Genomic DNA, 27,720 nt, shown 5'->3' with positions numbered 1-27,720 from the left:
GAATCTGGGTCGGGTATTGTATGCAGGTAGCTCATTTCAGCCAGTTCGCATCTCTAAGTGTTTTACCCTCTCCCAGTGATATAGGCAGTGGTACACACACACACACACACACACACACCCTCACTGCCTGGCAACCATTCGGGGTCGCTACTGAGCTAGGTCGGTATATACAGGTTAAGACAACATTGTTGCATAGCTGGTCCCATTGCTGCAATGAGTTATGGGATTTTAGAATCCCGTTGAATCCCGTAGCTTCAAATTACACTTTTGCGTGCAGATGAAACATTATGGAGTTTTAAAGGAGGCCAAAATGTAAGACATATGCAAACTTCCATTAAATTATTTGTCAATTATGCTTTTAGATTCAAATATATGTCAACAATCCTTTCTCCCAAAGGACCCTTCTATGATTAAACTTCATCACACACCCCTCAATGCCTTGTTTGAGGGAGGAGAGCTTCGTCATGTGTGTGTTGCGTGCGTTCGTGTGTGTGTGTGTGTGTTGTGCGTGCGTTCGTGTGTGTGTGTTGTGTGTGTGTGTTGCGTGTGTTCGTGTGTGTGTTGCGTGCGTTCGTGTGTGTGTTGTGTGTGTGTTGCGTGTGTTCGTGTGTGTGTTGTGTGTGTTCGTGTGCACGTCCGTCCTTTTTCTGTCCAGCAGTAGTCACTTGTCTGGCTGTACCTCAGAACCTTCTAGAATTATGGCACCAGTGATGAAAGGTCCCCTATTTCCTGCCCCGAGTGAACTTTCACTAACCTTGACTGACCGTTCCTATTTGTCCCTCTGATCTCTCTCAATTCAAAGGATTTGTTAGCATGGGGGAACACATGTTTACATTGCCAGAGCAAGTGAAGTAGATATAAACAAAAGTGAAATAAACAATATAAATGAACAGTAAACATTACACTCATAGAAGTTCCAGAAGAATAAAGACATTTCACATGTCCTATTGTGTCTATATACAGTGTCGTAACGATGTGCAAATAGTTACAAAAGGGAAAATTAAATAAATATGGGTTGTATTTACAATGGTGTTTGTTCTTCACTGGTTGCCCTTTTCTTATGGCAACAGGTCACAAATATCGCTGCTATGATGGCACACTGTGGTATTTCCCCCAGTAGATATGGGAGTTTATCAAAATTGGGTTTGTTTTTTAAATTCGTTGTGGATCTGTGTAATCTGAGGGAAATATGTCTCTCTAATATGGTCATACATTTGGCAGGAGGTTAGGAAGTGCAGCTCAGTTTCCACCTCATTTTGTGGGCAGTGAGCACATAGGCAGACCTGGCTCTCAATAGAAGAGGCTATGGTGGCCTTTCTCAATAGCAAGGTTATGCTCACTGAGTCTGTACATAATCAAAGTTTACCTTAAGTTTGGGTCAGTCACAGTGGTCAGGTATTCTGTCACTGTGAACTCTCTGTTTTGCCAAGGCAGGATACTCTGAGCGCAGCCCAATCCAGAAATCTGGCAGTGGCTTCTGATTTTAAATTGGATTTTCACAGAACCGCTTGTTGCAATTTCAATGGGGCTCTCTTGTTCAGATATCAGTAAGTGGACTGGAGGCAGGGCATTAAAGGGATAACGAATCCAGTTGTTTGTGTCGTCCGTTTCGGGAAAGTACCTGCGAAATTGCGCACCAAAGTCACTTCGGTGCTTCGCTCAATCACATTTGACATTGTCCGTAAGCTTGAGTTCATTTGCACACAAACAATCATACAATGATGGAAAGACCTGTGTGTTGTCCTTGTTAATGCAGACAGAGAAGAGCTCCAACTTCTTAATCAGAGCCTCAGTTTTGTCCCACACATTGAATATAGTTGCGGAGAGTCCCTGTAATCCTAGATTCAGATCATTCAGAGGAGAAAAAACATCACCCAGATAGGCTAGTCGTGTGAGAAACTCATCATCATGCAAGAGGTCAGACAAGTGAAAATGATGATCAGTAAAGAGAACTTTAAACTCGTCTCTCAATTTAAAAACGTGTCAATACTTTGCCCCTTGATAACCAGCGCACTTCTGTATGTTGTAAAAGCGTTACATGGTCTCTGCTCATATCATTGCATAGTGCAGAAAATACACGAGAGTTCAGTAGCCTTGCTTTAACAAAGTTAACCATTTTCCCTGTAGTGTCCAAAACATCTTTCAAGCTGTCAGGCATTCCCTTGGCAGCAAGAGCCTCTCGGTGGATGCTGCAGTGGACCCAAGTGGTGTCGGGTGCAATTGCTTGCACGCGTGTTACCACTCCACTATGTCTCCCTGTTATGGATTTTGCACCATCAGTACAGATCCCAACATGAGCAGCAGCTACGTTTGGCTGCATACAGACTGTTAGTGGAATTCCCGTGAGAGAGTAACGGTCAATGTGATTGGATGTTAATTATTTGACTAGGTTACCTGTATTTGACATTGTGTTGTTATTTCGCTGAACACTTGATGGTTTAATTGTATTTTTGGCAGTGAAACGAGGCTACTCAGGCAAGGAAAAAAAAACTCTCACAAATGTATAGCCCGTTGGAAAATATAATTGGACTGTTTGAAAATGTGAAGAAAGAAATGTAATTTTTTATATATATATATATATATATATATATATATATATATATATATATATATATATATATATATATATATATATATATATATATATTATTTTTAAATGTGAATCACATTTTTATTTGGCCTACCCCCAACGGCATTGCACGTACCCCTGGGGCAACGCTGTCTAGATGGAATTTGAATTTGTGTTCCTGGCAACTGGACCTTTTTTTGGAACATAATTTTTGTCTTCCTGAGATTTACTGTCAGGGCCCAGGCCTGTTAGGGCCCAGGCCTGTTAGGGCCCAGGTCTGACAGAATCTGTGCCGAAGATCTAGGTGCTGCTGAAGGCCCTCCTTGGTTGGGGACAGAAGCACCAGATCATCAGCAAACGGTAGGATGAGGCCGGGTGCTGCGGACTGTTCTAGTGCCCTTGCCAATTAATTGATATATATGTTAGAGGGTGGGGCTTAAGCTACATCCCTGTCTCACCCCACGGCCCTGTGGAAAGAAATGTGTGTTTTTTGCCAATTTTATCCACACACTTGTTTGTTTGTTTTACATGGATTTTATAATGTTGTTTATTTTTCGCCCAACACCACTTTCAATCAATTTGTATAGCAGACCCTCAGGCCAAATTGAGTCAGGCTTTTTTTTTTCAACAAAGCATGAGAACTTAGCCAATTTTGGTTTATTTGTTTGTCAATTAGGGTATGCAGGGTGAATACGTGGTCTGTCGTACGGTAATTTGGTAAAAAGCCCATTTGACATTTGCGCAGTACATTGTTTTCACTGGGGAAATGTATGAGTCTGCTGTTAATGCAGAGGATTTCCCCAAGGTTGCTGTTGACGCATATCCCCCGGTAGTTATTGGGGTCAAATCTGTCTCCACTTTTTGTGGATTGAGGTGATCAGTCCTTGGTTCCAAATACTGGGGAAGATGCCAGAGCTGAGGATGATGTTAAAAAGTTAAAGTATAGCCAATTGGAATTTGTGGTCTGTATATTTTATCATTTCATGTAGGATACCATCAACCCCACAGGCCTTTTTGGGTTGGAGGGTTTGTATTTTGTCCTGTAGTTCATTCAATGTAATTGGAGAATCCAGTGGGTTCCGATAGTCTTTAATAGTTTATTCTAAGATGTGTATTTGATCATGTATATGTTTTTGGTGTTCTTTGTTATAGGGACAGAAAGATTGGGGAAGTGGTTTACCCATATTTCTAAATTTTTTGAAAAGATAACTCTTCGTGTTGTTTGTTTAGTGTTTTCCAATTTTCTATGGATTCTTCAATTACATTGTTGATTTCTGACGTGCTGTTCCTTCTTTTCTGTAGTGTATGTCTGTATTGTAATAGTGATTCACCATAGTGAAGGCGTAGATTCAGGTTTTCTCGGTCTATGTTCTATGTTTATGTGTGCACCCTTGGGCCTCAACACCACAGTGTGTGTAACTGTATATGAAGAGCGAGTGTGTGTCGTTCCTCGTAGCAGAGAACATGTAGATTTAGTGAATATGTAAAAGATGTCACAGTGTTCTAAATTTCAACTCTGCAAACTTCTTACTTGCAGATTATGTATTTCTCAGATGTACAACTTAGTGAAACACCCAGATACCCAGTCCTGAGAGAGAACCACCAACCCCCAGGCTAATCCTATTATGTGGCTCTTTGTGTGTGTGTGTGTGTGTGTGTGTGTGTGTGTGTGTGTGTGTGTGTTCACTGTGAATCGTTTAATTTCAACCTCCCTGTTGCCATGGTGACCTGTAAGCATTACCTAGAGTTTCTGTCCTCTGAGCTCAACTAATTCTGCCTGAGACTCAAGGGTGGATGGCTCTGTGATCATCTCTGAGTATGTCTGCTCTCCTCTCAGATCAATGACTCTGGGATGGAGTGGTTGAGTCTGCCTGCGCTGGGCTGAGCGGTGAGCGTCTGCCCTGCCTGCTGTCTCTCATTATATATACACACACACACTCTGGGAGGGCTGCATCACTCAAACACATTCACACAAACCTCACACACGAACCTCACACAGACACGCTCACACGGCCACGGAGAGAGTGCTCGACTTCACGCACACCTGCCTGGGCGGAGCTACAAGGAAAACGCACACAATCACAGAATATATCGGAGAACCAGGAATTTTGGAACGTGTGTGTAGATGGGGATCATTCCTAAATGACAGACTGACCACTGGATTTAAAGGATTTAAAGGATCGCTGATCTTTTGGAGTGGAGGGGGCACAACCCAGAGAGGGGGGTGTCCTTTTAGGATTTGAAACAGGGAGGAGGGGCTGCGATTTTCCCACTCTTCCGGAATGACCAGTGAGCATTTGGGCCAAGGGGAGGAAGAGGGAGGGGCAATTTTTGGGTGAGCTGTTGTTTTTGGGGAGTATTGTGGGTGTCTTTTGGGGTGTTTGTGTGTATAGACACGCCAGTCATTTTTTAGGGTTTGTGTGGGCGTGTGCGTAGACACACCATCCGTGTTTGTGTGAGAGTGTGTCGATACACACAGGCCATTCCGTATGCTGCAGATGGTTCGCACCCTCGCCCAGTTCTCTATCGCTCTGGAGGAGATGCAAGAGAATGGAGAGAGCGCCAGCGACGAAGGAAGACAAGAACAAGAAGGAGGAGAGGAACTGATGGACAGGGATGAAGCTGAACGTGTTGGGAACCCTAATGGGAATGGGCTTGGAGCTGTGAGTCCTCAGCATCACGGCGAGGTAGATCAGTGTGTGTGTGTGTGTCTGTCTGTGGTTGAAGGATATTCCCTTTAAACGCTCATCCCTGTTCCATCCCTCTCTCTCCGCCAACATGCATATTCTCTCACAGCGTCAGACTCAGCCATTGGCAGAGACTAGAATAGCAACATACCTGCAAAACAAGCTGCTCCCAGCCCTTCCTCTCTCCCTCTCTTTATCCCCCCTCCTTTTCTCTAACCCTCCTCTCTTTATTTTATTTATCTCCCTCCCTCTCTTTCTCTCTCCTCTCTTTCTCTCCCTCTTCTCCCTTTCTCTCTCTGCCCATTCTCTCCCTCTTCTCCCTTTCTCTCTCTGCGTAGATGTGAACTTCTAGATGTGATGAATAAATAAAGTGAGGGTTGAGGAGGAGCGGGAAAACGAGTGCAGGGATGAAGAGAGACTGAGAAGAGAGTTCTGCTGGTTGTGACGCACCTTTTGAAAGCTTCTATCAAATTCTTGTTGGGTTTTGGAAATGATGCTGCTTTCTCCTCTTGTTTTATCTCTCTTCCCCCCTTTATCTCATTCTCTTCCCTTTCTATTGCTTCTCTCTCCCCACATTCCCTTCTATAATTTGTCTCGCTCGCGCTCTGTCGCTCTCTCCCGCTCTTCCTCTCTCTCTCTCTCTTCCTCTCTCTCTCTCTTCCTCTCTCTCTCTCTTCCTCTCTCTCTTCCTCTCTCTCTCTCCTTCTCTCCCACTCTCTCTCTCTTCCACTCCCTCTCTCTTCCACTCCCTCTCTCTTCCACTCCCTCTCTCTCTCTTCCTCTCTCTCTCTTCCTCTCTCTCTCTTCCTCTCTCTCTCTCTTCCACTCTCTCTCCTTCTCTCCCACTCTCTCTCTCTTCCACTCCCTCTCTCCCTCTCTCTCTCTTCCACTCTCTCTCCTTCTCTCCCACTCTCTCTCTCTTCCACTCCCTCTCTCCCTCTCTCTCTCTCTTTCTCTCTTTCTCTCTCTCTCTTCCTCTTTCTGCAGGGTCATATCTCTGTAATAGAATTAGAGCAGGGTGAATCATACGATTAGTCCCATCACCTACCTCCTTTCTCCCACACCCAGTAACCCTCCCCTGCCTGCTTGACTGCCTGCCTGCCTGGCTGGCTGTGTGTCTATCTCTGAATAGTTGTATCACCAAATGTAACGTATCTCTCATTCCCCCATTTAACCAAGCAACCTGTGTCTCTTTTCTTCCATAGAACATGTGAAGTAAATGTATCTGTAGTTGTTGTAACCCGTTAGTTATTCCTTGTTGTCATTCCCCCCCCCAGACTGTTAATCCACACAGAGAAGATTTACCTGCCTGGAAAAGCCAGGGAGAGGAAAGAGAGAAACCAAAAGGAGAAGGAGGAGGACGTGAAGCAGGAGGATAGGTTCATTGAGGATACAGAGGAAGGGAAGGGAATGGAAAGGAAATAGCTCATCATAATTAGTCTAACCTAGCTAGCTATATATTATGGCTTTGTTTCATATCATATCCAACCTAGCTAGCTATAGATATGATGGTTTGGTTTCATTTCATATGTAACCTAGCTAGCTATATATATATGATGGTTTGGTTTCATATCATATGTAACCTAGCTAGCTATATATATATATGATGGTTCGGTTTCAAATCATATGTAACCTAGCTAGCTATATATATATGATGGTTTGGTTTCATTTCATATGTAACCTAGCTAGCTATATATATATGATGGTTCGGTTTCATTTCATATGTAACCAACCTAGCAAAGTATGGTTTGGTTTCATATCATATCTAACCTAGCTAGCTATATACAGTGGGGCAAAAAAAGTATTTATTCAGCCACCAATTGTGCAAGTTCTCCCACTTAAAAAGATGAGAGGACTGTAATTTTCATCATAGGTACACCAACTATGACAGACAAAATGAGAAGAAAAAAATCCAGAAAATCACATTGTAGGATTTTTAATTTATTTATTTTCAAATTATGGTGGAAAATAAGTATTTGGTCACCTACAAACAAGCAAGATTTCTGGCTCTCACAGACCTGTAACTTCTTCTTTAAGAGGCTCCTCTGTCCTCCACTCGTTACCTGTATTAATGGCACCTGTTTGAACTTGTTATCAGTATAAAAGACACCTGTCCACAACCTCAAACAGTCACACTCCAAACTCCACTATGGCCAAGACCAAAGAGCTGTCAAAGGACACCAGAAACAAAATTGTAGACCTGCACCAGGCTGGGAAGACTGAATCTGCAATAGGTAAGCAGCTTGGTTTGAAGAAATCAACTGTGGGAGCTATTATTAGGAAATGGAAGACATACAAGACCACTGATGATCTCCCTCGATCTGAGGCTCCAGGCAAGATCTCACACCGTGGGGTCAAAATGATCACAAGAACGGTGAGCAAAAATCCCAGACCCACACGGGGGGACCTAGTGAATGACCTGCAGAGAGCCGGGACCAAAGTAACAAAGCCTACCATCAGTAACACACTACGCCGCCAGGGACTCAAATCCTGCAGTGCCAGACATGTCCCCCTGCTTAAGCCAGTACATGTCCAGGCCCGTCTGAAGTTTGCTAGAGAGCATTTGGATGATCCAGAAGAAGATTGGGAGAATGTCATATGGTCAGATGAAACCAAAATATAACTTTTTGGTAAAAACTCAACTCGTCGTGTTTGGAGGACAAAGAATGCTGAGTTGCATCCAAAGAACACCATACCTACTGTGAAGCATGGGGGTGGAAACATCATGCTTTGGGGCTGTTTTTCTGCAAAGGGACCAGGACGACTGATCCGTGGAAAGGAAAGAATGAATGGGGCCATGTATTGTGAGATTTTGAGTGAAAACCTCCCATCAGCAAGGGCATTGAAGATGAAACGTCTTTCAGCATGACAATGATCCCAAACACACGTATTGAGAAACTTTTGTTATTGACCAAATACTTATTTTCCACCATAATTTGCAAATAAATTCATTAAAAATCCTACAATGTGATTTTCCAGATGTTCTTTCTCAGTTTGTCAGTCATAGTTGAAGTGTACCTATGATGAAAATTACAGGCCTCTCGCATCTTTTGAAGTTAGAGAACTAAAGGTATTTAATAAGTATATTTCATTCATTCAGATCTAGGATGTCTTTACATAGTTGAATGTGCTGACAACAAAATCACACAAATTATCAATGGAAATCAAATGTATCAACCCATGGAGGTATGGATTTGGAGTGACTCTCAAAATTATAGTGGAAAACCACACTACAGGCTGATCCAACTTTGATGTAATCAAAATGAGGCTCAGTAGTGTGTGTGGCCTCCACGTGGCTGTATGACCTCCCTACAACGCCTGGGCATGCTCCTGATGAGGTGGCGGATGGTCTCCTGAGGGATCTCCTCCCAAACCTGGACTAAAGCATCCGAGACATGATGTCCCAGATGTGCTCAATTGGATTCAGGTCTGGGGAACGGGCGGGCCAGTCCATAGCATCAATGCCTTCCTCTTGCAGGAACTGCTGACACACTCCAGCCACATGAGGTCTAGCATTGTCTTGCATTAGGAGGAACCCAGGGCCAACCGCACCAGCATATGGTCTCACATGGTGTCTCAGGATCTCATCTCGGTACCTAATGGCAGTCAGGCTACCTCTGGTGAGCACATGGAGGGCTATGCGGCCCCCCAAAGAAATGCCACCCCACACCATGACTGACCCACCGCCAAACCGGTCATGCTGGAGGATGTTGCAGGCAGCAGAACGTTCTCCACGGCGTCTCCAGACTCTGTCACGTCTGTCACGTGCTCAGTGTGAACCTGCTTTCATCTGTGAAGAGCACAGGGCGCCAGTGGTGAATTTGCCAATCTTGGTGTTCTCTGGCAAATGCCAAACGTCCTGCACGGTGTTGGGCTGTAAGCACAACCCCCACCTGTGGACGTCGGGCCCTCATACCACCCTCATGGAGTCTGTTTCTGACCGTTTGATCAGACACATGCACATTTGTGGCCTGCTGGAGGTCATTTTGCAGGGCTCTGGCAGTGCTCCTCCTTGCACAAAGGCGGAGGTAGCGGTCCTGCTGCTGGGTTGTTGCCCTCCTACGGCCTCCTCCACGTCTCCTGATGTACTGGCCTGTCTCCTGGTAGCACCTCCATGCTCTGGACACTACGCTGACAGACACAGCAAACCTTCTTGCCACAGCTCGCATTGATGTTCCATCCTTGATGAGCTGCACTACCTGAGCCCCTTGTGTGGGTTGTAGACTCCGTCTCATGCTACCACTAGAGTGAAAGCACCGCCAGCATTCAAAAGTGACCAAAACATCAGCCAGGAAGCATAGGAACTGAGAAGTGATCTGTGGTTACCACTTGCAGAACCACTCCTTTATTGGGGTGTCTTGCTAATTGCCTATAATTTCCACCTAATTTCCATTTGCACAACAGCATGTGACATTTTTTGTCAATCAGTGTTGCTTCCTAAGTGGACTGTTTGATTTCACAGAAGTGTGATTGACTTGGAGTTACATTGTGTTGTTTAAGTGTTCCCTTTATTTTTTTTGATGGTTTCATATCTAACCTAGCTAGCTATATATATGATGGTTTGGTTTCATATCTAACCTAGCTAGCTATACATATGATGGTTTCATATCTAACCTAGCTAGCTATATATATGATGGTTTCATATCTAACCTAGCTATATATATGATGGTTTGGTTTCATATCTAACCTAGCTAGCTATATATATATGATGGTTTGGTTTCATATCTAACCTAGCTAGCTATACATATGATGGTTTCATATCTAACCTAGCTAGCTATATATATGATGGTTTCATATCTAACCTAGCTAGCTATATATATGATGGTTTGGTTTCATATCTAACCTAGCTAGCTATATATATGATGGTTTGGTTTCATATATAACCTAGCTAGCTATATATATGATGGTTTCATATCTAACCTAGCTAGCTATATATATGATGGTTTGGTTTCATATCTAACCTAGCTAGCTATACATATGATGGTTTCATATATAACCTAGCTAGCTATATATATGATGGTTTCATATCTAACCTAGCTAGCTATATATATGATGGTTTCATATCTAACCTAGCTAGCTATACATATGATGGTTTCATATATAACCTAGCTAGCTATATATATATGATGGTTTCATATCTAACCTAGCTAGCTATACATATGATGGTTTCATATTTAACCTAGCTAGCTATATATATGATGGTTTCATATCTAACCTAGCTAGCTATATATATGATGGTTTCATATCTAACCTAGCTAGCTATATATATGATGGTTTGGTTTCATATCTAACCTAGCTAGCTATACATATGATGGTTTCATATATAACCTAGCTAGCTATACATATGATGGTTTCATATATAACCTAGCTAGCTATATATATGATGGTTTCATATCTAACCTAGCTAGCTATATATATGATGGTTTCATATATAACCTAGCTAGCTATACATATGATGGTTTCATATATAACCTAGCTAGCTATATATATGATGGTTTCATATCTAACCTAGCTAGCTATACATATGATGGTTTCATATTTAACCTAGCTAGCTATATATATGATGGTTTCATATCTAACCTAGCTAGCTATATATATGATGGTTTCATATCTAACCTAGCTAGCTATATACAGTGCCTTGCGAAAGTATTCGACCCCCTTGAACTTTGCGACCTTTTGCCACATTTCAGGCTTCAAACATAAAGATATAAAACTGTATTTTTTTGTGAAGAATCAACAACAAGTGGGACACAATCATGAAGTGGAACGACATTTATTGGATATTTCAAACTTTTTTAACAAATCAAAAACTGAAAAATTGGGCGTGCAAAATTATTCAGCCCCCTTAAGTTAATACTTTGTAGCGCCACCTTTTGCTGCGATTACAGCTGTAAGTCGCTTGGGGTATGTCTCTATCAGTTTTGCACATCGAGAGACTGAAATTTTTTCCCATTCCTCCTTGCAAAACAGCTCGAGCTCAGTGAGGTTGGATGGAGAGCATTTGTGAACAGCAGTTTTCAGTTCTTTCCACAGATTCTCGATTGGATTCAGGTCTGGACTTTGACTTGGCCATTCTAACACCTGGATATGTTTATTTTTGAACCATTCCATTGTAGATTTTGCTTTATGTTTTGGATCATTGTCTTGTTGGAAGACAAATCTCCGTCCCAGTCTCAGGTCTTTTGCAGACTCCATCAGGTTTTCTTCCAGAATGGTCCTGTATTTGGCTCCATCCATCTTCCCATCAATTTTAACCATCTTCCCTGTCCCTGCTGAAGAAAAGCAGGCCCAAACCATGATGCTGCCACCACCATGTTTGACAGTGGGGATGGTGTGTTCAGCTGTGTTGCTTTTACGCCAAACATAACGTTTTGCATTGTTGCCAAAAAGTTCAATTTTGGTTTCAACTGACCAGAGCACCTTCTTCCACATGTTTGGTGTGTCTCCCAGCTGGCTTGTGGCAAACTTTAAACGACACTTTTTATGGATATCTTTAAGAAATGGCTTTCTTCTTGCCACTCTTCCATAAAGGCCAGATTTGTGCAATATACGACTGATTGTTGTCCTATGGACAGAGTCTCCCACCTCAGCTGTAGATCTCTGCAGTTCATCCAGAGTGATCATGGGCCTCTTGGCTGCATCTCTGATCAGTCTTTTCCTTGTATGAGCTGAAAGTTTAGAGGGACGGCCAGGTCTTGGTAGATTTGCAGTGGTCTGATACTCCTTCCATTTCAATATTATCGCTTGCACAGTGCTCCTTGGGATGTTTAAAGCTTGGGAAATCTTTTTGTATCCAAATCCGGCTTTAAACTTCTTCACAACAGTATGTCAGACCTGCCTGGTGTGTTCCTTGTTCTTCATGATGCTCTCTGCGATTTTAACGGACCTCTGAGACTATCACAGTGCAGGTGCATTTATACGGAGACTTGATTACACACAGGTGGATTGTATTTATCATCATTAGTCATTTAGGTCAAAATTGGATCATTCAGAGATCCTCACTGAACTTCTGGAGAGAGTTTGCTGCACTGAAAGTAAAGGGGCTGAATAATTTTGCACGCCCAATTTTTCAGTTTTTGATTTGTTAAAAAAGTTTGAAATATCCAATAAATGTCGTTCCACTTCATGATTGTGTCCCACTTGTTGTTGATTCTTCACAAAAAAATACAGTTTTATATCTTTATGTTTGAAGCCTGAAATGTGGCAAAAGGTCGCAAAGTTCAAGGGGGCCAAATACTTTCGCAAGGCACTGTATATGATGGTTTGGTTTCATATCTAACCTAGCTAGCTATACATATGATGGTTTCATATATAACCTAGCTAGCTATACATATGATGGTTTCATATATAACCTAGCTAGCTATACATATGATGGTTTCATATCTAACCTAGCTAGCTATACATATGATGGTTTCATATCTAACCTAGCTGGCTATACAGCATTCAGAAAGTATGGTTATGTTACAGCCTCGTACTGAAATTGATTAAATAGTTTTTCCACCCTAATTAATCTCCACACAATACCCCCATAATGACAAAGAAAAAACAGGTTTCAGAACTTTTTTTCACATTTACATAAGTTTTTCACACACTTTACTCAGTACTTTGTTGAAGCACCTTTGGCAACGATTACAGCCTTGTCTTCTCAGGTATGAAGCTACAAGCTTGGCACACCTATATTTAGGGAGTTTCTCCAATTATTCTGTGCAGATCCTCTCAAGCTCTGTCAGGTTGGGTGAGGAGTGTCGCTGCACAGCTATTTTCAGGTCTCTTCAGAGATTGGGTTCAAGTCCAGGGTCTGGCTGTGCTTCTCAAGGACATTCAGAGCCCTGTACCGATGCCACTCCTGCGTTATCTTGGCTGTGGCATAGGGTCGTTGTCCTGCTAGAATATGAACCTTCACCCCTAACCTGCTCTGAGGCAGGTTTTCGTCAAGGATCTCTGTACTTTGCTCCGTACATCTTTTCCTCGATCCTGACTAGTCTCCCAGTCCCTGCTGCTGAATAACATCTCCACAGCATGATGCTGCCACCACCATGCTTCACCGTAGGGATGGTGCCAGGTTTCCTCCAGACGCGACGCTTGGCATTCAGGCCAAATGGTTCAATCTTGGTTTTATCATGACACAAGGTGAGACCCAGATGCAGACACAGGAGGCAAATGGTTGGAGTCTTACACTGTTTAATAATCCAGAAGGAGTAGGCAAGAGAACAGTCGTGGACTGGCAACCGGTCAAAACCAGATCAGAGTCCAGGTGGTACAGAGTAGCAGAAATGCTCGTAGTCAAGGCAGGCAGAATGGTCAGGCAGGCGGGTCAGTCACCTCCCTGACCATGGCTATTCTCCTCCGATTGCTCCGTTTGGCCGGGTGGCCAGCTCTAGGACGAGTTTTGGTGGTTCCAAACTTCTTCTATTTAAGAATGATGGAGGCCACTGTGCTCTTGGGGACCTTCAATGCTGCAGAATTGTCCTTGTTTTTTTCTCTGAGATGCACAGTCAACTGTGGGACCTTATATAGACAGATGTGTGCCTTTTCTAATCATGTCCAATCAATTGAATTTACCACAGGAGGACTTCAATGAAGTTGTAGAAATGGAAACAGGATGCACCTGAGTTCTATTTTGAGTCTCATAGCAAAGGGTCTGAATACTTATGCAAATAAGGTATTTCTGTTTATTTTTAATACATATGCAAAAATGTCTAAATACCTGTTTTTGCTTTTGTCGCTTTGGGACTATTGTGTGTAGTTTGATGAAAATGTTTTATTTAATCAGTTTTAGAATAAAGCAGTTACGTAACAAAATGTGGAAAAAGTCAAGGGGTCTGAATACTTTACAAAATGTGCTATATATATGATGGTTTGGTTTCATATCTAACCTAGCTAGCTATATATGATGGTTTGGTTTCATATCACACCTAGCTAGCTATATATGATGGTTTGGTTTCATATCACACCTAGCTAGCTATATATGATGGTTTGGTTTCATATCACACCTAGCTAGCTATATATGATGGTTTGGTTTCATATCACACCTAGCTAGCTATATATGATGGTTTGGTTTCATATCACACCTAGCTAGCTATATATGATGGTTTGGTTTCATATCACACCTAGCTAGCTATATATGATGGTTTGGTTTCATATCACACCTAGCTAGCTATATATGATGGTTTGGTTTCATATCACACCTAGCTAGCTATATATGATGGTTTGGTTTCATATCACACCTAGCTAGCTATATATGATGGTTTGGTTTCATATCACACCTAGCTAGCTATATATGATGGTTGGATTTCCGGTTGAAACCTCCCCTGCTCCATAGCAACAGGCATACAGCTAGACTTCTGCTCCTTAGCAACAGGCATACAGCTGGACTTTCCCTGCTCCTTAGCAACAGGCATACAGCTGGACACCCCCTGCTCCTTAGCAACAGGCATACAGCTGGACTTCCCCTGCTCCTTAGCAACAGGCACACAACTAGATTTTCCACCCTTGCTCCTTAGCAACAGGCACACAGCTAGACTTTCCCCCCTGCTCCTTAGCAACAGGCACACAGCTAGACTTCCCCTGCTCCTTAGCAACAGGCACACAGCTAGACTACCCCTGCTCCTTAGCAACAGGAACACGGCTAGACTTCCCCTGCTCCTTAGCAACAGGCACACAGCTAGACTACCCCTGCTCCTTAGAAACAGGAACACAGCTAGACTTCCCCTGCTCCTTAGCAACAGGCACACAGCTAGACTACCCCTGCTCCTTAGCAACAGGCACACAGCTAGACTTCCCCTGCTCCTTAGCAACAGGAACACAGCTAGACTACCCCTGCTCCTTAGCAACAGGCACACAGCTAGACTTCCCCTGCTCCTTAGCAACAGGAACACAGCTAGACTTCCCCTGCTCCTTAGCAACAGGCACACAGCTAGACCCCCCCTGCTCCTTAGCAACAGGAACACAGCTAGACTACCCCTGCTCCTTAGCAACAGGCACACAGCTGGACTTTCCCCCCTGTTCCTTAGCATCTCTTTCCTCAGATGGGTTTTTAGTCCTCTCTCTCTCTCAGTAACCCTCCTCCTCTGCCTAGTGGCCCTGTGCTTTTTTCTTTCTTTGTTCCTCTCTTGTCTTTTCAATGTCCTGTAACTGCACTTTGAAGGTGACATAAAATAGATGTTCCTCCATGTGTTTTTTTGGTGGCTGAAATACAGCAACATTGGTGCTGTTTGACATCCAATTGAAACGTGTGAGACCTGTGTAGCTACACGTGTACAGTTGATGATCTGTAACGACTGACTGTTCTCTGTCAAGTATTGATCCCTTACTGGTTGCGTCACAGTTACATAACCCTGTTGAGAGGCTGAAGCTCCAGAGGCCTGTATGTGAAGCAGGGGACCACGGTGGAGGCCTAGCCCCACTCTCAGGGCCCTGTCTCTGGGCATTGACAGGAGGGCAGAGGGCAAGCCCTGGCGGTCCCCCAACACTGAGGTGAAGAGGGTTGGAGATGGATGGAGAGGGAAAGATTGATCAATGGAGAGAGAGAGATGAATGAATTGAGAGGGAGAGATTTATGGATGAGTGGATGGAAAGCGAGTGGGATGGAGAAAGAGATTGGATGGATGAGAGCGAGAGGGATGGATGGAGATTGGATAGGAGATGGATGAAGAGAGAGGGGATGGTGGGAGAGCAGGAAAGATGGATGGGGAGAGATGGATAGATGGAGCAAAATATGGATGGAGACTGGATAGGGGATTGATGGAGACCTGCAGAGGGGATTGATGAGAGAGAGATGGATGAATGGAGACTAAAGAGGGGATGGATGGAGAGAGAGAGATGGAGGGTGGGGGGATGGATGGAGACTGGAGAGGGGATGGATCTGGTATCACTTGGTGTGGGAAGTATAAGGGGGGTTGGGTAATGCTGCTGTTACTAGAGAGAGTGGTTGTTATGGACTACTGTCGCCAGGGAGAGGGGTGATGACGACAGAGGATTTCTCTCTTTCTGTCATTTTTTCTGTCAACTTTTTTGTTTGTTTTACTCTCTGTTCTCTTTTCTGCCTTGGCATCCTTCCTCTCTTGCTGCTCCACTCTCTTTCTCATCTCTCTGCTCCTCTCTCTTTCTCATCTCTCTGCTCCTCTCTCTGTTCCTCTCTTTCTCATCTCTCTGCTCCTCTCTCTGTTCCTCTCTTTCTCATCTCTCTGCTCCTCTCTCTTTCTCATCTCTCTGCTCATCTCTCTTTGCTCCTCTCTCTGCTCATCTCTCTGCTCCTCTCTCTGCTCCTCTCTTTCTCATCTCTCTGCTCCTCTCTCTGCTCCTCTCTCTGCTCCTCTCTCTGCTCATCTCTCTTTGCTCCTCTCTCTCCTCCTCTCTCTGCTCCTCTCTCTTTCTCATCTCTCTGCTCCTCTCTCTTTCTCATCTTTCTGCTCCTCTCTCTTTCTCATATCTCTGCTCCTCTCTCTTTCTCATCTCTCTGCTCCTCTCTCTTTCTCATCTCTCTGCTCCTCTCTCTGCTCCTCTCTCTGCTCCTCTCTCTGCTCCTCTCTATGCTCCTCTCTATGCTCCTCTCTATGCTCCTCTCTCTTTCTCATCTCTCTGCTCCTCTGTCTGCTCATCTCTCTTTCTCCTCTCTCTTTCTCATGTCGCTGCTCCTCTCTCTCTCAAGTGCTAGGCAACCAGCCTGGAACATTCCAGATGAGACGCCTGTTCTCTTGTTTGTGAAGTATTATGAGAGTAGATCTGATTGGTTAACACTGAGATGGGAGGTGGCTCAGATTGATTGAACGGTGTGGGCTACTGTAGGACAGATGTTCTGTCGTGGCTGGACTTAGTTTAGGGTTGTGTGTGTGAATGTGTGTGTGTGAGTAATGGTAATATTTGGTAAACGTTCTGAGCAGTGAGTTGAGCGACCAAGGTTCAGTAGAGGCCCCCTGCGGGCTGCTCTGACATGGGAGACACACACACACACACACACACACACACACACACACACACACACACACACACACACACAGAATCCCCTTTCCCCTCTAAGACTCATAATAACAGACAGACTAAAGCTTCTGAGCCAATCAAAGCCATCAGAGGGAGCATGGCTTAGGCTTCTCAGCCAATCAAAACCATCCTAGTCCCACAGGCTAAAACCTTGCCTTTGAACTGAAGGCCAGCAGCCATATTGGGTTGTTAGTGTGTTTGTATACGCGTGCAGATGTTTTTTTATCCAATCTATGTCACCAGGTAACAGGGAGAGGTTAATGAATAATGATCACATCCACCTTCTGCTCTCCATCTTGCATTTATCTGTTGTGGCTTTTTAAAGTCCTTCATTGAAGCAATAGCAAAACGCCTGACCATCCATGATATCAACATTACAGTTGTAACCGTGTTATGAGGCTATACAGTGTTTGTTTACATTTGCATTGTTTACAAACGTTGGAGAAAAACAAGTTTCTATTTTGGGTTCTGATGGGGTACGACAGTTAAAATAAGCTCATGGGGCATTTCTAAGTTATTTGCTTCATATATGCTTATATGTTAAGTCAATGGGTATAATTAGTCCAGAAATGGATGTAGCAACTAATGTTTCTAGCTTTAAACTCAGTTACCATGGCAATCCTGTGACCAAAATGAAAACGACATTCTGGCCATCATTCCCCCACGTGCCGCTGTGGTCGTCTGTGTGTGTGGTATCCAATTAAGGCAGCTGGAACCTAAAAGAGCAAAGTTCATTGTTTCAGGAAGATCCCTCTTGTTTTACCACACACACACACACACACACACACACACACACACACACACAGACACACAAATAATCACACTAAGCTTTAGACTTACCCTCCTGTAATGTTCCTTATCTCTTTGCCATACTGGAAGAAACGAGGTCAAAGGTGACTGTCCGTGGTAGACCTTTCACAAACCCACAATGTATCTCACTGTTCTCAATACCAGAAACGTTTCGGTGTGTCATTCTACGTGCATCAGCCAGTGTGTTTGTGCGTGTGTGTGTGTGTGCACACTTTAAAGCGCTTGTGTTTGTGTGTGACACAGCCTTCAGCTGTGCTTCCATTTTCTGTTGATAGCTCTGCAACGGCTATCAACAGCTGAGTTCAGCTGGACCTGCGCAAGAAAAGGAAGGTTGCTCAACAACAATGACAAAAATCACCAGAACGGCTTACCAAGAAACACTTCCAAAAGGACTAATTCAAGGTACAAAGGAGTTGGAGAACTCAACAATAAAGGCAGAGATTGATTTCTTATTGCTCACTTTAATCCATTGTACAGGATGTGGACAGGTGACGGACGTTTTTCCGTCAAGCTGACGTCTTCCTCAGAGTGACCTGACCATTGCACATAGTTCCTATTTATAGGCTAGTGGCTCATTGAGACACAACAGTGTATCAACATCATAATATGTTTCAAGGTCAATGATAAATTATAGCACCAAATAATGAGAGAAAGAGTGTGTCTCATTAATCAGTAGGATATGTCAATATATATAGGTTATATTTGGATTTCTGTGAATCTGGAGATACAGAGACCCAAAAAATCAAGGCAACAACATTATAGAAACGAGGACAGTGAAATACCATCTTTGGATCCACAGTGTCTAAGGATTACTGTCAGAATGCCCCTCTTTGTTTTAGTCTACGTACGATGTCACTTCCTCTTGGTGAAATTTGAACGTGTTCTATACCTACAAAGAGCAGGGAGGAAGGTGAGCCATGGTTGGCTCGTTTCGTTTGACCAACAGATGCAGTAGGCGTGTATAGTAAATAAACTCAGCGAATACATAAACGTCCTCTCACTGTCAACTGCATTTCTTTTCAGCTAACTTAACATGTGTAAATATTTGTATGAACATAAGATTCAACAACTGAGACATAAACTGAACAAGTTCCACAGACATGTGACTAATGTAATAATGTGTCCCTGAACAAAGGGAGGTCAAAATCAAAAGTAACAGTCAGTATCTGGTGTGGCCACCAGCTGCATTAAGAACTGCAGTGCATCTCCTCCTCATGGACTGCAACAGATTTGCCAGTTCTTGCTGTGAGATGTTACCCCACTCTTCCACCAAGGCACCTGCAAGTTCCCAGACATTTCTGGGGGGAATGGCCCTAGCCCTCACCCTCCGATCCAACAGGTCCCAGATGTGCTCAATGGGATTGAGATCCGGGCTCTTTGCTGGCCATGGCAGAACACTGACATTCCTGTCTTGCAGGAAATCACACACAGAACGAGCAGTATGGCTGGTGGCATTGTCATGCTGGAGGGTCATGTCAGGATGAGCCTGCAGGAAGGGTACCACATGATTGATGAGGACGTCTTCCCTGTAACACACAAAGTTGAGATTGCATGCAACAACAAGCTCAGTCTGATGATGCTGTGACACACCGACTAAGACCATGACTGACCCTCCACCTCCAAATCGATCCCGACTCGTCAGTGAAGAGCACATTTTGCCAGTCCTGTCTGGTCCAGCGACGGTGGGTTTGTGCCCATAGGCGACGTTGTTTCTGGTGCGAATCTGCCTTACAACAGGCCTACAAGCCCTCAGTCCAGCCTCTCTCAGCCTTTTGCGGACAGTCTGAGCACTGATGGAGGGATTGTGCGTTCCTGGTGTAACTCAGGCAGTTGTTGTTGCCATCCTGTACCTGTCCCGCAGGTGTGATGTTCGGATGTACCAATCCTGTGCAGGTGTTACACGTGGTCTGCCACTGCGAGGACGATCAGCTGTCCGTCCTGTCTCCCTGTAGCGCTGTCTTAGGCGTCTCACAGTACAGACATTGCAATTTATTGCCCTGGCTACATCTGCAGTCCTCATGCCTCCTTGCAGCATGCCTAAGGCATGTTCCCGCAGATGAGCAAGGACCCTGGGCATCTTTCTTTTGCCGTTTTTCAGAGTCAGTAGAAAGGCCTCTTTAGTGTCCTAAGTTTCATAACTGTAACCTTAATTGCCTACCGTCTGTAAGCTGTTAGTGTTTTCACGACCGTTCCACAGGTGCATGTTCATTAATTGTTTTTGCACAGGAAAAAGTATTTAAACCCTTTACAATGAAGATCTGTGAAGTTATTTGTATTTTTACGAATTATCTTTGAAAGACAGGGTCCTGAAAAGGGGACGTTTCTTTTTTTGCTGAGTTTAGTATATGACATTTGTGGTGCTACAATTAACGAAGCTTTGGCTTTTGTATTCTTGACCTGTTCTCGGGTGATAAAGAACTTTAGTTTTGGTCGTATTGTCACATTCTACACGATGTTATATCTGGATCACTAATGAGGATGTTATATCTGGATCACTAATGAGGATGTTATATCTGGATCACTTATGAGGATGTTATATCTGGATCACTAATGAGGATGTTATCTGGATCACTAATGAGGATGTTATCTGGATCACTTATGAGGATGTTATATCTGGATCACTTATGAGGATGTTATATCTGGATCACTTATGAGGATGTTATATCTGGATCACTTATGAGGATGTTATATCTGGATCACTTATGAGGATGTTATATCTGGATCACTAATGAGGATGTTATATCTGGATCACTAATGAGGATGTTATATCTGGTATATCTGGATCACTTATGAGGATGTTATACAGTGCCTTGCGAAAGTATTCGGCCCCCTTGAACTTTGCGACCTTTTGCCACATTTCAGGCTTCAAACATAAAGATATAAAACTGTATTTTTTTGCGAAGAATCAACAACAAGTGGGACACAATCATGAAGTGGAACGACATTTATTGGATATTTCAAACTTTTTTAACAAATCAAAAACTGAAAAATTGGGCGTGCAAAATTATTCAGCCCCCTTAAGTTAATACTTTGTAGCGCCACCTTTTGCTGCGATTACAGCTGTAAGTCGCTTGGGGTATGTCTCTATCAGTTTTGCACATCGAGAGACTGACATTTTTTCCCATTCCTCCTTGCAAAACAGCTCGAGCTCAGTGAGGTTGGATGGAGAGCATTTGTGAACAGCAGTTTTCAGTTCTTTCCACAGATTCTCGATTGGATTCAGGTCTGGACTTTGACTTGGCCATTCTAACACCTGGATATGTTTATTTTTTAACCATTCCATTGTAGATTTTGCTTTATGTTTTGGATCATTGTCTTGTTGGAAGACAAATCTCCGTCCCAGTCTCAGGTCTTTTGCAGACTCCATCAGGTTTTCTTCCAGAATGGTCCTGTATTTGGCTCCATCCATCTTCCCATCAATTTTAACCATCTTCCCTGTCCCTGCTGAAGAAAAGCAGGCCCAAACCATGATGCTGCCACCACCATGTTTGACAATGGGGATGGTGTGTTCAGTGTGATGAGCTGTGTTGCTTTTACGCCAAACATAACGTTTTGCATTGTTGCCAAAAAGTTCAATTTTGGTTTCATCTGACCAGAGCACCTTCTTCCACATGTTTGGTGTGTCTCCCAGGTGGCTTGTGGCAAACTTTAAACAACACTTTTTATGGATATCTTTAAGAAATGGCTTTCTTCTTGCCACTCTTCCATAAAGGCCAGATTTGTGCAATATACGACTGATTGTTGTCCTATGGACAGAGTCTCCCACCTCAGCTGTAGATCTCTGCAGTTCATCCAGAGTGATCATGGGCCTCTTGGCTGCATCTCTGATCAGTCTTCTCCTTGTATGAGCTGAAAGTTTAGAGGGACGGCCAGGTCTTGGTAGATTTGCAGTGGTCTGATACGCCTTCCATTTCAATATTATCGCTTGCACAGTGCTCCTTGGGATGTTTAAAGCTTGGGAAATCTTTTTGTATCCAAATCCGGCTTTAAACTTCTTCACAACAGTATCTCGGACCTGCCTGGTGTGTTCCTTGTTCTTCATGATGCTCTCTGCGCTTTTAACGGACCTCTGAGACTATCACAGTGCAGGTGCATTTATACGGAGACTTGATTACACACAGGTGGATTGTATTTATCATCTTTAGTCATTTAGGTCAACATTGGATCATTCAGAGATCCTCACTGAACTTCTGGAGAGAGTTTGCTGCACTGAAAGTAAAGGGGCTGAATCATTTTGCACGCCCAATTTTTCAGTTTTTGATTTGTTAAAAAAGTTTGAAATATCCAATAAATGTCGTTCCACTTCATGATTGTGTCCCACTTGTTGTTGATTCTTCACAAAAAAATACAGTTTTATATCTTTATGTTTGAAGCCTGAAATGTGGCAAAAGGTCGCAAAGTTCAAGGGGGCCGAATACTTTCGCAAGGCACTGTATCTGGATCACTAATGAGGATGTTATATCTGGTATATCTGGATCACTTATGAGGATGTTATATCTGGATCACGTATGAGGATGTTATATCTGGATCACTAATGAGGATGTTATATCTGGATCACTAATGAGGATGTTATATCTGGTATATCTGGATCACTTATGAGGATGTTATATCTGGATCACTAATGAGGATGTTATATCTGGATCACTAATGAGGATGTTATATCTGGATCACTAATGAGGATGTTATATCTGGATCCCTAATGAGGATGTTATATCTGGATCACTAATGAGGATGTTATATCTGGATCACTTATGAGGATGTTATATCTGGATCACTAATGAGGATGTTATATCTGGATCACTTATGAGGATGTTATATCTGGATCACTTATGAGGATGTTATATCTGGATCACTTATGAGGATGTTATATCTTGATCACTTATGAGGATGTTATATCTGGATCCCTAATGAGGATGTTATATCTGGATCCCTAATGAGGATGTTATATCTTGATCACTTATGAGGATGTTATATCTTGATCACTTATGAGGATGTTATATCTGGATCACTAATGCGGATGTTATATCTGGATCACTAATGAGGATGTTATATCTGGATCACTAATGAGGATGTTCCAGTGTTTCAGTACAATGGATTTGATGTGACCGGCACATGGTGCCGTACTCCGTGGAAAAACACAAACGTGGGGGCGTTTTGTCCTGGTTTGTATTAGTGCCCGTGGGTAGGCGTTGACGTTCAGTCTCTCTAGCACGGGTATAGGCCTGTTCAATGACACTCTTATCCACGTGGCAGGAACCTGGTGCGCATATCATTAGCTTTGCACTCGAAATCTATGTCTGTACTACAGTTAGGTCAGTCTTAGGAACTGACCCACCAGTATGTCCTGCTTTAAAATTCCTACTCTGTGGATTGCGGGAGATGGTAGACACCAACTTGTTTATTTTATTTTTGTGGATTGTAAGATCCAATAAGTCTATTTTCTCCTGACTGCTGTGAATTTGAGATGGGGGTAAGAGAAGTTAATATATGAAATGAACTCGGGGAGGAGAGCGTCAGTAACGTTCCAGGATGTCATCAAAGTATCTTTTCTTGAAATAGGTTTTTTTCTTGACGTCATAAATGAAGGTCTCCTCCCATTATCCCATCAATACATTTGTGTAACGGATGTGAAACGGCTAGCTTAGTTAGCGGTGTTTGCGCTAAATAGTGTTTCAATCGGTGACGTCACTCACTCTGAGACCTTGAAGTAGTAGTTCCCCTTGCTCTGCAAGGGCAGCGGCTTTTGTGGAGCGATGGGTAACGATGCTTCGTGGGTGACTGTTGTTTATGTGTGCACAGGGTCCCTGGTTCGCGCCCGGGTATGGGCGAGGGGACGGTCTAAAGTTATACTGTTACATTTGCATAGTTAGGAGCGAATGCAGCTCCCATCGCTGTACACCGAATCTGTTTGTAGAAACTGCCCGCATATGGGAAGTAATTTGATGAGGGCTTTTTCAGTGAGAGACAGAATAAATTGAGGCCTGTGTCATGCGGGATATTAGTGTAGAGAGACTGAACGTCAAGTGTAACCGAGATGCTTTCAGTGTTGCATCTATAGTACTTTATTGTCTTCAGCCCTGGTGTCTCCTGAAAAAGGCTGACAAGGCTAGCACGCATTTAGAGGTGGAGAAATCAACACACTGAGAAAGGGGTTCAATAGGGCTACTGTTAACTGACACTATGGGATCTAAAGGAGGTTTATCCATACTTTGGTATATTTTGGGTTAGTCTTAATAAACAGGCTGGGTGTGACATAATCTTTGTTTCCGGCATCCAATCCTCTGAAAGAACGTTATCAATGAAGCTAGCTATATCATGTTTTTGTCTGTCTGTGGGGTTGGAAGGGAGAGGGACCAAGAACTAAGCATCTGAGTTGAGCATAGACCTCACAATAATTTTTCCCTGCTTAATACCATAATAAACCCTCCCTTATCAGCATTTATCACAATATCAAATCAAACTTTGTCACATGTGCCGAATACAACAAGTGTAGACCTTACCGTGAAATGATTACGTACAGTTGAAGTCGGAAGTTTACAAACACCTTTGCCAAATACATTTAATCTCTGTTTTTCACAATTCCTGACATTTAATTATAGTAAAAATTCCCTGGCTTAGGTCAGTTAGGATCACCACTTTATTTTAAGAATGTGAAATGATTTATTTCAGCTTTTATTTATTTCATCACATTCCCAGTGGGCCAGAAGTTTACATACACTCAATTAGTATTTGGTAGCATTGCCTTTAAATTGTTTAATTTGGGTCAAACGTTTCGGGTAGCCCTCCACAAGCTTCCCACAATAAGTTGGGTGAATTTTGGCCCATTTCCTTCTGACAGAGCTGGTGTAGCTGAGTCAGGTTTGTGGGCCTCCTTGCTCGCAAACGCTTTCTCAGTTCTGCCGACACATTTTCTATAGGATTGAGGTCAGGGCTTTATGATGCCCACTCTGATACCTTGACTTTGTTGTCCTTAAGCCATGTTGCCACAACTATGGAAGTATGCTTGGGGTCATTGTCCATTTGGAACACCCATTTGCGACCAAGCTTTAACTTCCTGATGTCTTGAGATGTTGCTTCAATTTATCCACATAATTTTCCTACCTCATGATGCCATCTATTTTGTGAAGTGCACCAGTCCCTCCTGCAGCAAAGCACCCCCACAACATGATGCTGCCACCCCTGTGCTTCACAGTTAAGATGGTGTTCTTCGGCTTGCAAGCATCCCACTTTTTCCTCTAAACATAACGATGGTCATTATGGCCAAACAGTTCTATTTTTGTTTCATCAGACTAGAGGACATTTCTCCAAAAAGTACGCATGTACAGTTGCAAACCGTAGTCTGGCTTTTTTATGGTGGTTTTGGAGCAGTGGCTTCTTCCTTGCTGAGCAGCCTTACAGGTTATGTCGATATAGGACTCGTTTTACTGTGGATGTAGATACTTTTGTACCTGTTTCTTCCAGCATCTTCACAAGGTCCTTTGCTGTTGTTCTGGGATTGATTTTCACTTTTTGCACCAAAATACGTTCATCTCTAGGAGACAGAACGCGTCTCCTTCCTGAGCGGTATGACGGCTGCGTGGTCCCATGGTGTTTATACTTGCATATTATTGTTTGTACAGATGAATGTGGTAGCTTCAGGCATTTGGAAATTGTTTTGTTTTTGTTTGTTAACAAAACTATAGTTTGTTATCAAGAAATTTGTGGAGTGGTTGAAAAACGAGTTTAAATAACTCAAACCTAATTGTATGTAAACGTCCGACTTCAACTGTTCAAGACCTGAACCAACAGTGCAGTTCAAGAAGATATACAATATCCGGATTGTCTTTCAATTCCTTCAACGCGTTTTGTTCATCGTTATTGAGATGATCTGCTTGTTAGGGGTATTTCTGGCTAATTTAGCAAAATCCTGTTCTATCAGCCTTCTGTAGGTGAGAACAGAGGGACTCGCATTAACGTAAGGCACTCGACTTCTCTTTGAATGTCATTTTAGTTCTCTCACATTCCCGATGCATTATAGTTTCTAAAAAAAAATTGCATTGCCATTACACGAGGGTTGCCTAGTGTCACAGAATCAATTATTTAAATGCAATTAACAAAACAAATTGGAATGTGTCAACTTTAAATGCAAAAGGGTCCATCCTATTGGAAGGAGAGAAGGGAGAGTGCTTCACCCAGGACTGACACTTGGACCTCAGTGAAAGGCCCTGGAGAAGTGTTGATTACCCAAAGATCTTTTATCCAGGACTGACACTTGGGCCTCAGTGAAAGGCCCTGGAGAAGTGTTGATTACCCAGAGATCTTGTTGCAGTTTCAACTGGACCTCCTCAGGTGGGCTGGAGGTTGACTTCCTGTTCAAACTGTCAGTTTGACATGATGAAACTGGTTTCATTTTAGACTATATCAAGATGACATGAAAGCGTGTGTATCCCACGTTAATGGACTTGACAGTCACCAGATGTCCACTCTCTCTTTCTCACTCTCTCTCTCCCCCTCTCAAATCAAATCTATTTATTTGGTCTGCATAAACAGTTTTACAGATGTTATCGCAGGTGCAGCGAAATGCTTATGTTTCTAGCTCCCAACAACGCAGTAATATCTAGCAAAGCCATCTCCCGCTCTCTCTGTGTCTCTCTCTGTCATTCTTTCTTTCTCTCTCTCTCTCTCTCTCTCTCTCTTTCCTTCTCTATCTTTCTCTCTCTCTGTCTCTCTCTCTTTCCTTCTCTGTCTCTCTCTCTTTTCTTTTCTCTGTCTTCTCTCTATGACTTGATGCTATGCAGTGACGGCACTGTCACCTTCCTCAGGCTAGGGACACATGAATGCTCCCCTGCTGAGTCTTGTGGGAGATCCAGATGTAAATGTGGAATTGTGGGATGTTATTTTTGTAATGTTATTATTAGGACACGGAGCAGGAAAACATGAGCCTCCAGCTGTCTGCTATTTAGGGTAATGTTTACTAGTGTTGATGGAGTCTGGGTTGTCTGTTGCACTGGTTAACAATTGATTCATATTAGCCATTAGCCAACGCCAATGGCGACAGCTAGTCTTCCTGGGGCCGACAAGTATTAACACAACCTGGACCTGAACCCATAAAGAGAAAGCAGATGTGACATTGGCCAGTCGGCCAGGAATAACTCCCTATGGAAAGGACCCTTGAGAGGAACCAGGCTGGGTGGAGATTAGAACGCATAGTTAAGTCATGTCTGTTCTAGTGTGTTCTGGAATAAATGACTTGGTCATGTTTTGTTCTGAGGAAGTATATAATGTGTTATTCTCATATCATGTGAAGAATCAGTGGAGGCCGTCTGAAGACCTATGGCTTTGATCCTGTGTTTTAGTGAACCCTGTGACAGAGCAGTGGTCTGTGGGTCAGACAGTTCTCCCCTGTGGGTTTAAGGGGCAGAGATGTTCCCTGACTGCCTAAGAGGAAGCTTCAGTGATTAGCGACTAACGTTATCGCCAGAATGGAACACTGAAGAACTCTAGAGAGCCAGCAGAAAACCTGGTAACTGTTGCTGCGGGGGGCGGGGCTAAGATGGAGGATGCTGCTGGTTGGCGTGGCAACAATGAATAGAGGACGTGTGTGTGTGTGTGTATGTGTGTGTGTGTGTGTGAGTGTGAGAGAGGCAGAGTTAGTCTCGTTAGCCACCTGGGGCAGACTGGGTTGGCCTGACTCAT

At 43.3% G+C, this 27,720-nt stretch overlaps 1 protein-coding gene across 1 annotated transcript in view; it reads left to right on the top strand.

The window, feature by feature from the left end:
- Positions 1-27,720, top strand: part of LOC139385902 (rho guanine nucleotide exchange factor 17-like) — a 107,320-nt gene that overhangs the window by 46,854 nt on the left and 32,746 nt on the right. The gene's annotated exons all lie outside the window — the stretch shown is intronic.

The sequence above is a fragment of the Oncorhynchus clarkii genome, chromosome 27 (assembly GCF_045791955.1).
Source record: "Oncorhynchus clarkii lewisi isolate Uvic-CL-2024 chromosome 27, UVic_Ocla_1.0, whole genome shotgun sequence".
Classification (NCBI taxonomy): Eukaryota; Metazoa; Chordata; class Actinopteri; order Salmoniformes; family Salmonidae; genus Oncorhynchus; species Oncorhynchus clarkii.
This window is presented reverse-complemented; position numbering and strand designations above follow the sequence as displayed.